Consider the following 10,283-nt stretch of genomic DNA (forward strand, 5'->3'; position numbering starts at 1 on the left):
GGCACATCAAATGCACACTGAAACAATGTGAACAGTGCTGGATCTCCAGTGCATCATGATGAAGAATGAGTTCATCTGTCCACCTGAAGGGAAATGTGTGGTTAGATCGGAGGATGGCCGAGATTCTCCACCATTAGTGTGGTAAAGGTGAAAAGCGTGGGAAAACCAAGATCCAGTTGTTCCTGCAGGGAGTTGTAGTAGCATGCAAGCCACTGAAATGAGCTCAATTAAAAGGAATGTGAGTGCAGCTTCATATGAAAGGTTACATAATTTGATTTTATTTTGTTGAGGTTAAGAATTAAAAACAAACAACAGTTGGCATTTTGGTCATGTCTATGCACTGAAAAATCAGTACCACTGGTTTCAGCAGATATGTTCATATAACTTATTAAAAGTACTTAAGTTTCTTTGTGGCTTAATGCATTGTGTTTGTAAACTATGGTTTCTGCTTAGCACATAGTATAAACTGATCAACTTTGGTTTATTCAGTAAACCAGGTTAGGCAATGAACATAGCCAATTAGATACTTAAAAATAATTTCTGAATAAGCACGATTAAGAATACAACCTGTAACTTGCAGTCCTATATAGGCTTACTATGGAGTAACTTTGATTATAATTGCAGATTTACTCCATAATAATACAGGTAATCCCCAGGTGAAGAACATCTGGGTTACAGATGACCCATAGTTAAGAATGGAGCCTATTGTACCAAATTCGAGTTAAATACACAATGGTTTGTGTTCACTGCATAATACTACTTATACAGCATTATACAATAGTACTGTTCTGGCTTACATACAAATTCGAATTAAGAACAGACCTTGGGAACAGAACTCATTCTTAAACTGGGGACTACCTGTATTTATTGGAGTGGGGGGGCTGAATAAACACCCATTGTACTGGGGTGGTGGGAGTGAAATCACTAGAAGCCCTGTCCAGGGTTATGACTATCAAAATGCTGCAGTTAGGCTCACATTTAGAAGTACAACTTTGGCGAATTAATAGGTTTTATCCCACTTCTGAAGAAGAGGGATTTAGGATAGGATAGCGAAAGTGGTGTTCTAGATGGCAATGATCCTACAGATATAATTTTGGACTGGAATGCTGGTTAACCAATTCACAGAAGCAAACTTGGTCTGTGAACACCTTGATTCACTTTTTCCTTATGATCTCAACTTGAAATAGGATGGTGGTGGTGACAATGTAAATCATAGAGTCAAAAGTTGATAAGCTATCAGTGAATGGAGACATTGGTACTCTTTCTGCCAAGGATGCATAATGCACCCAGGAAAAGAGGGGTGGAGGTGGGGGTGGGAAACTCCAACTGCAACAGACCTGGGTCTGCAATCTAGTTCCTGAACTTCATGACATAGTATTCCTGGATAAACAGTGGCCAATTGCAGGTTCTACTTTTCTGTGCATTTGCTATCTAATGATGCTCCCTTTTGATCCAGGTTGGACGAGCTGTTCTATGCAGATGATAGAGGGTTTGGCTTCAAAATACAGATTCTCTCTTGTGAGAACCTTGTGGGTGGAGAGCCAAGCTAAACCGCTCAACATGAGTAGGATTTCCAGCTCCCTTCTGGCTTCCTGCTCCCATATCTTTTCCAAAAGTAAGAGAAACCAGCACTTTTTTATTTTAGTCTTCACTCACTCTGAAGCATCAAATTTGGGCTGAGGCATTTTGATATGTAGGGCAGGACATTTAATCAGTGCTTTCATTTTGATGGCACATTTCAGAGGAAATTCAATGATTTGAAATCTGGAGGCAGATGATCTTCCCTGTCTATAGGCTGAATGTACAAGCCCTTTGAAAGCTCAACCTGTCCTTCCTTCCGGCAGATTTATCAACCTATAGCAAAAATGGAGAGGGTAAGATAGCCTGGAAAAAAGATTTTGCTCTTTACTCAGGATGGATAACTGGCCCCCAAAATTATTTGGAGGAAAAGAAGTGAGAATGCTGTCCATAAGTGTTTTGATCTCTATGTATCTCTGAGATCAAACAGTCTTGCAAAATAGGCTTTATACAGCAAAATAACATTGACCATACTATAAACGCATACTGTAAACAAATTATTATATAAAGCCGTTTTACTACCTGGATTTTGAATGAGAGTGTGTTACTCTGGTGATTGGCCACTTAAATGTTATTTGGGCTGCTCTATTAAAACACCGCTTTGTAATTGGAGCCAGAAACAGTGGCATTGGGGTGTGTTAAAACAGGCAAGATGGCAACATTGGGATCTCGGCCCTGTTCCTTCTCAAGGAGCATCAACCAGGCCTGATTATGCAGATTATGAACCACGGGGCTTCAGAATGGGTGTTTTGTGTCTTTATGTGTGGGGTGATGTATAGTTGAGTGACTCTTTCATGCTCTTCACACACACACACACACACACACACACACGTTTTAGAGGATACTGGGGATTTAAATACATCAGACAAATCAACCTCCATGCACATTGGCAACTAGATAGAAATATATTTTTCTATTCAGTTTCTTTATTGAGTGACTGGATCCAATCTTGGTTTTTTTGTATTATGCTTTTATTGTTTACTATATTGTGAGCTGCTCAGAGTAGGTTTGGAATTGGGCAGTACCTAAATTGAAATAAACAATGAAAGCACTTCCACCTAATTAAAGACCATACAAGGGTAGAGGGTGTCTTTTTCCCATCCAGCCATATGTCACAGGGTTCCCTGCTGTCTTGGGGTAGTGTGTCTTGGGGCTGATCCACATGATTAGTTTGCTCCAGGATGAGCAAGGGCCACCACTATTTCTGGAGGATGAAAGGACATTGGTTAGCATTAAACTTGGTTTACTTTTTGTGGTTAATGTATTGTGTGAACTCAGCCTGCTTTGATTAATTAATGGGTGCCTATATTGTGCAAACCCAGAACATTAATGAGTTGAGTGTGATGTTAGTGCAGGGTTCACACGAGATACCAAATTGTCAGGTTGAAAATGAGGTTAAAATCATAAAACGGAAGCGTTGAAAGGGATTCTGCTTAAATACCTTGATTAAAGCAAGATCATCACCACCTGAGGCAGTTTGTTCTACTCTTACTGCTGAGAAATGTTGCTGATGTCCCACTGAAATCTACTTCCTGGTAGTTTAAGCCCATTGTTCCTTGTCCTATCTTTGGAACAACTGTTCAGTTCTGCCCCATCTTCTGCATGCCAGTCCTCCTTCACATACCTGAAGACAACTATCAGCTTTTTCTTCTCCAGGCTAAAGTTACCTAACGCTTCCAAATATTTCTCAGATTTTTCCTCCCATGTCCCTTATCAATTTGGTTACTGTCTGCTCTGAACACCCTCCAGTTTGTTAATGTCCTTCCTAATTCAGAACCCAGAACTCGACATAATATTCTAGGCACAGTGCAACCAATGCAAAATGGGAAGGAACAATTACTTCTTTGTTACTTTGTTTACTTTACAGCATTTTTAAACTGCCCCAATCTGACCAACATTACTCTTGCTGTACAGAACAAACTAATACCAGAATATCCCAACAGTGAAATCAATATTGTAAATAATAATAATAATAATGGTAATTACCATTGATGCCCACAATCATCCTAAGTCTGGAGGCCTGTTGAAACAGGAGAGGTTTAAAGGCCTTCCTGTGAGAAGGGTGGTGGCCAGTTGCACCTCCAAGGTTAATGAATTCCATAACTGGGTGGAGGGGGATTACTCCTACAAAAGCTGGCCTTCTAGCCCAAGCCCCCTTCATTTCATGTGGTGCTGAATCCTTAGCATGTGTTCCCTTGATGTTCAGTCTGGACAAGCGGGGTCCTGCTTGGCAAGAAGGTCCCTGATATAACTCAGTTCCATATCATACATGGCTTTGTAGATGATCACCAGCACTTTAAATCCTAAAAGCGACTCATCATTGCAGGCATAATTCTGCAATGATGAGTTTTGCTGAGTAGCAGTCTGGCTGCTGCATTTTGCACCAGTTGTAGCTTTCAAGTCATCTTCTGGGGCAGGCCCCCCTAAAGCACACAGCAGTAGTCCAGTTGTGAGATGATCAGGGTGTGAATTACTTCTCTTGATCTCCTTAGTAATCTACTTCTCTACCTATGGAAAGCAGCCAACCGCTGTGATTATACAACACACTTAACCAGATTAGTTAACGCAGGTGTAATTGCATTACGTTGCTAAGCTTGGGTATTGCTAACTTTGGTTAGAGCTTTGTGGTTTTAGCAGTTTGGGTGAAGCCAGCCCATTTGGTTCATTTGTGGTTCAAATATTGTACAGACTCAAAAAAAAAAAGTTATTTCAGTAATCAAGTTAAACATTATGCCAACTTCAGGATTTAGCTTAGGCAGGTGGCAGCAGGGGAGAGAGACAGGCATACCCATATCAGCACTTACATATACATATGTAGTCACATAGACATCAACAGAGGTGTGTGTGTGTGTGTGTGTATTGCACTATACTGGAAGCCTATTCTCTGTCCTCATGGGTTTTACTATCCAAAATGCAACACACCCAGAAATCAGCAGACGGAGGAAATACAAAGAACTGCCTTGAACAGCAAGATGACCGCTTAATGTAGACATCAACCTTCACTGACAAAGTGATAATGTGTCACAGGAAAGGAGTGACAGTGACTTAATCTCTAGAGACCTGTGAAGGCATTGGCTGTGTTCACACAACACGTTATCCAAATGAATAATACAAGTTAGTTCTAAACTTGGTTAATTTTTGTGGCTTAGTACATTGTGAAGATAGTGTATATGGTTCTGCATGTTATGCAAAACCAAGAAATGAGTTAAGTAAATAACTAGATTCAGCATAGTATTGTGAGAATCCAGCCATCATTTGTCACAAAACTGAGAAGCAGGGGGACGATTTGTGCACAAAGTTCCACTAAGGTGCAGCCAGAAAAATATTACTTCAGTTCATTGCAAAACTTAAATATTTCTAACTCACGTGTTTGTACGACGTTACAATTTATTCCATAACATGGAAGCTCTCTGCTGCCACTGACGTAATGCTTCTGCTTCTCTGAGAACTCAAGATGCATGTTTCTATATGGGAGCTCTTTCCTAACTTGCATCTCACCGTTGCTCAAACATGTTCCAGCAGCCACAGCTCTCTGTCTTCCTTTGATCACTAGTTTGCTCCCTTTGTGCACTGTCCTCCTCGTGGGTAATGAGTGAGTTTAATTCCTTCGAACAGGGCTTCTTTTTTTGAATATATGCCTGCCAGATTTGGCTTTGAAAGAGACTTTATCCTAACTAATAGATGATAGTGGGTAGGTGGAGAGATGCAGCAGGAGAAAGGCCCCTGCTTCTGAGCACAGCCCTATCATCCATCAGTTGCTAGGAGGGCTATGTTCAAATATAGGTTTAGCATTCTTTCAGAAGAATGCTAAACCCATGTTTAAAAGTAGGGTACCTAAATGCTGGCAGGCATGGGAAGAGGCTACGCAGTGCAACCCCATCACCTGGTCAGCTGTTAGGAAGGCAATATCTCTCCAGGGTTTGAAACTCCCTTGGGAAAAATGTGGAGACACCCTTCCTGAGTGGACACACCTTCTAGATGCTGTCTATTCATTATTCTTTTGTCCTTGGATCCAAACTGCACTGTTGTCCAAGAGAGGACAAAGCAAGTGCTGCTCTTGCTTCTCATGTGGCTTATGAGGCAAAGTTAATTTTCTGAGCAGACTGAGGTGGGTGATGGAGCAGGATCTGGCCTTGCCACTGTTGTCCCAGCTCTCTGTCTCAAGCAGATGGTCTCCACAATTCCTCACTTATCAGAAAGCATTTTCCTGCTCCTCATTATAGTCTATCTCAGAGTCATCCAATCATTGATATAATGGCAATGAAAATGGGTGTTATACAGTGTTGCTTCAGTGATGGATAGAAGATGCTATAAGTGATTTTTGGATTACTGGCCAAACTGAGGCATTGGAATGGATGTGTCATTCTGTAGAGCAGCTTCTCTCCTGGGGACCTCATTCTAAGGACCCTTCAGAGAAAGGCTGAAAACACCCTGTTACACAGACTCCCATAATTTATCTCGGCGTTTAATTCTGAGGAGTTCCCCAATAAGGCAGTGAACTGGGCATCAGCTCCACTTTTTCTCCTTGACTTCCTCATCACAATTCTTTGCTTTGAGGACTCCCTGTGAAAGATGCCTTTGCTGGGAAAGAGAATGAGGTAGCAGCAATATGGCAACAATGGGAGTCTCCAGGATGACAACGGGCAGCAAACAACGAGGAGGAGGAGACCGAGGGGGCTTGGGGTAAACCAAGAGCTTCTCTTGGGATGTGGGCTTCAGTGTGTCCTCCACAATGCTGACCTCACACCCTGCTCTGCTCTGTAGACTACCAGGAGTTTGGCAGCATCATCTTTTGGCAAGAATACAGAGAGAGGAAAAGGAAAGGTTAATCGCTACACTACTTTACTGCATGCCATGGTCCCACTGACCTTTGTGTCTGCTCTTTACTGTTTTAAAAATATTCACAGAACTGTAAGTGACATGTCTGCTTTGGCCCATGGATTCAAGTGCCTGGATTTGCTAATATTTGTTACGTCCTTGTATAAACCAGAGCAATAAAATCAACAGGTATTTCTGGGATCTCAAGTCACTTCATTTACACAGCACACTTAATCTTCCTCAGGTAACCCGTTGTCTGAATTTAATACATTAAAACATGAACTAACCAAAATGGGTTGGATTTGCAGAACCCGTTAAGCCACAAAAACCCTAATCAGGATTAGCACAACCAAGATTTGCATCTGGTGCAAATACATTTGCTAGGTCTTTAACTGAACTAGCTAAGTTGTGTGAACACTTAGGAAGTGTGAACCCAACCTAGAAAAGGCTAACTCAAATTCTGGGTCCTACAGGTATTCACATTTACTGCTATGCCAAATATTCTATTTTAAGAGAAACAAAAACCCTAATTGGTAGGGATACTTTCCTGACTCCAGGATACAAAATAAGCAACAAACTTTTCCTTTCATGTTTCACAGAGCACCACCCAAGGAAAGGTTTTGTGGACCTTGAAAGTTTGGGTGTCCTTACACAGAAGGGTATAGTTCTGATGAAAGATCTACCTCCTTGCTTGTTTTAGGGTCTAAAAGAATGGCATACAACCTTTGAGAGGGAAGAAGACTCACCCTGTCCTCTGAGAGCAAGCCAGAAGCCATATTATAAAAAAAACAGATGAGGACAGGACAAAATCAAAACTTGATATAATTGAATGTCCATTAAATTAAATACGTTGAGGAAGACATGACTTTCCCCCATGTATTTGATCATTTCCCCATTCTGTTCCATTAAAATTCACAGTTCAGCCGAAATCTTTTGAGCAGCGCTGGAGATCCTATGTCAAGCTTGGGGGATTGCTAACCGTGCTCCTGAGCATTAAGAAATCCATGCATAGAAAACTGCCTCATCCCTAAATCTGATTGACTTTTCTCACACTGACTTTTTATTCATAAGCTGTTTTCTGATTGGCTCCCCAGCCAAGAACATTTCATTGTAACCCAGAGTCAAGATTCAGTAACGGGAGTGAGAAAAATCAAACTGTTATTAAGGCCACCCCAAGACTTCTGCCTCTTCAAAACAAGCACGGGGGACTATACTATCTGATTATAACAGCAGTTCATTAGCAACGGGCTGCTTGATCATCAACATGACTTCCAAAGACGCTAACAATTATTGCGAGTCTCAAAACAAGGTTAGGATTCCTACAATTTACAACCTTTCTCCCCCTCCTACACATGACTGCCAATGAGATCTGTGTTCATAGAAATTTTAAGAGACAGATTTATGTACATGTCAGGAAGATAAAATTAACATTGCAATGCTGCCATGGGGAAAAAAAAGTTTCTTTGCAGCATGATGAAACAATTTGGCTGAAAGAAATCAGAAGGAGCATCACAGAAACACAGGGACATGTCCAAGCTTATTATGTTGAAATTGTATTAATTGGCTGAGAGAAAAGCTATTTTGCTTAGTTCCCCTTTCACCCTGGCATAAAACAACAGTATCTATTTTTCACTTAGAATGGAATCTTTTTTTCTCAATTCTTCAGGAGTTCTTCTCAATCCCACTTTCTTTTCTAGATGTACATTACAAAACGCTGCATCTCTGGTGCAATGTCTGGACGTAGACAACAGAGAAGAAGGGTGTTCTCTTTCTTCTTTTTGGTAGGTACGTTATGTGCATGTGAATGGAAGTGTGTATGCTTGTAGAATATCTTCTAATCATTAAAGTAGCTAGAAAAGGATTGATTGTGCTCTTGGCTTGTTTGGTAGGACAGTTACTGTGTATAAAATCCCATATATTCTATAACACAAGCAGGGGAAAAGAGTGGCTATGGTATAATCCTGCCTTTTCAGTATCTGATGTCTGTATACAAAAGTGTCCGGCCTATGTAGAAATGTACCTCAATTCATATCATCCATTTGGAAGTTTCAGTACAATTAATGTTACTGAATGAGTGTGGTCATGTAACATGTTTAACCTGGTTATTAAGTGAACCTAGATTCTGGGTCTGCACAGGACATTGAACCATAAATGTTGGGTTTAGACAACATGCTAAGCCACAAAAGAACTACCACCTAAGTCACGTGTTCAGTAACAAAACTTAGCAACTTTAATTGACCTGTTTAGTTCTGCGGTGTGGACACAACCCATCTGTTGATCACTGGATGCACAGAAAGGGTAGTAGCAGGTGCTGTTCCTGGGGGAGTATCCAGCCCACTGAGTCTGTCTGCACCATTTGATTCCTGCTATTGTGACTGTGATCCCATCTTTTTTCACACTGAAGGAAGAATGCCACATGATCCTTTCACCCACCATACTGGGATACCTAGAGTAGGCATAGATAAGGTCATACTCCGAGGCACTTTCCCTTTGCCTGCAGATGAATTTCTGATACCTGATGATGATGACTGGCACAGAATGCTTGACTACCAACAATGAGATATCTTTTCTTCAGAGGTCCAAGAGAAATGAAGAGTGGCAGGAAGACAGTGGATGCTCTGAGGGATGCTGAATTGCTTACACATTGCAGAGCTTCAGAAGGTGCCCCCCCCCAAGGATCTCAACCATGGTTTCCTTAACCCTGGAAGTACCATTGTATCCTAAATCGAAAAGGAGGAAAGAACTGGCTCCATTGTAACTGCCTGGTAAAGATGTAGGGTTGAGTGTGGCATTAGGATAATTGAGGGAGAGATTTGGAATGATCTGACACATGTGGTGGAGGAAGCAGAGAAACCAATACTGGGGCGGGTAGGGAATGGGGAAGCGAGCAAGGCAACTAATAAGGAAAGGGAGAAAGCCAGGAGAGGATCTGGGTGTGTCTTTCGAGTGTTGGGTGTGTTTTCTCTTCAGGAGTTAGTATGTATATGTGCGTGACAGAGTTTGTGGGTGGGAAATGAGTGCTTGGCTCATGCAATTTGTATGCTGGGAATGTGGGGTGAGAGAGGTGGGGAGGGGTGATTCTGCACGAGAAGGAGATCTGCTCAAAACAGAGTTTGTGTTTTGTGGCTCAGTCTTGTATGGAGGATCTTAAGCACATCAATTTTGGGGGGGGGGTCACTAGCTTGCCTTCTGTGAAATGGGTTTCTACTGGAGCTGAAAACTGAGCGTTTAAGGAAGTACTTTGCTGTTCTGAGGCTCTTGCCGTCCTTTGGCTTGTATTTGGATTCTTGGACAAGATTTAACATTCAGGCTCTGTTTGTACAACACACCAAACCACAAACTAGCTAAGTACATTTTAGCCTTGTGATCTGAGTGAACCCTGCCCATGTACTTTGTTTGTAGATCAATGTCTTGTGTGGTTTAATTAACCTGAAAATTGAGCTAATTAAATCATAGTCAAGTTAACAATGTATGAGTTTGTCAGATGAACACAACATTATTCTCAAACCAAGCAGGCTTATATCTGTAGTTCATGGGATCTCAAAGAGCTTTAATACATAGATTTTTAGATATTGACATTTACAATGTCAGATTTCCAAGCGTGTGAATAGTGTTCAAGGCTAAATCTAAACTTGGTTAGTTTAGATTTAACAAGCACCCCATTGACCTCCATGCCTCATAGTTCCAGTTTGTCAGGCCTGATCAATGGTCATTTGATTTGGAGTGAGTTAAGAGATGGGAACCAGCAGTCAACACCAAAAACCAATCAGGATCAGAGAGAAAACAAGGACTGAATAAGAAATTAGTTTGAAAAAAAACAAGACCAGAAGACAACCCAGAATGCAGATAGACTCTGCTGCCACAAAATGTTCCGCAGAGACATGAAC

The 10,283-nt window shown here is 41.3% G+C and overlaps 1 long non-coding RNA gene across 1 annotated transcript; it reads left to right on the forward strand.

Annotated features, from left to right (window-relative positions):
* The first annotated feature begins 1,326 nt into the window (after positions 1-1,326).
* On the forward strand, positions 1,327-9,865 carry LOC107326854 (uncharacterized). Its single transcript, XR_015798334.1, has 3 exons — positions 1,327-1,615; positions 8,094-8,177; positions 8,972-9,865. It is a non-coding gene; the product is annotated as an uncharacterized LOC107326854 (long non-coding RNA).
* Positions 9,866-10,283: the final 418 nt, after the last annotated feature.

This window comes from Python bivittatus, unplaced genomic scaffold (genome assembly GCF_059951505.1).
Source record: "Python bivittatus isolate LINGU-HERP-01145 unplaced genomic scaffold, Pbiv_v1 ctg000700_np1212, whole genome shotgun sequence".
Lineage (NCBI taxonomy): Eukaryota > Metazoa > Chordata > Lepidosauria > Squamata > Pythonidae > Python > Python bivittatus.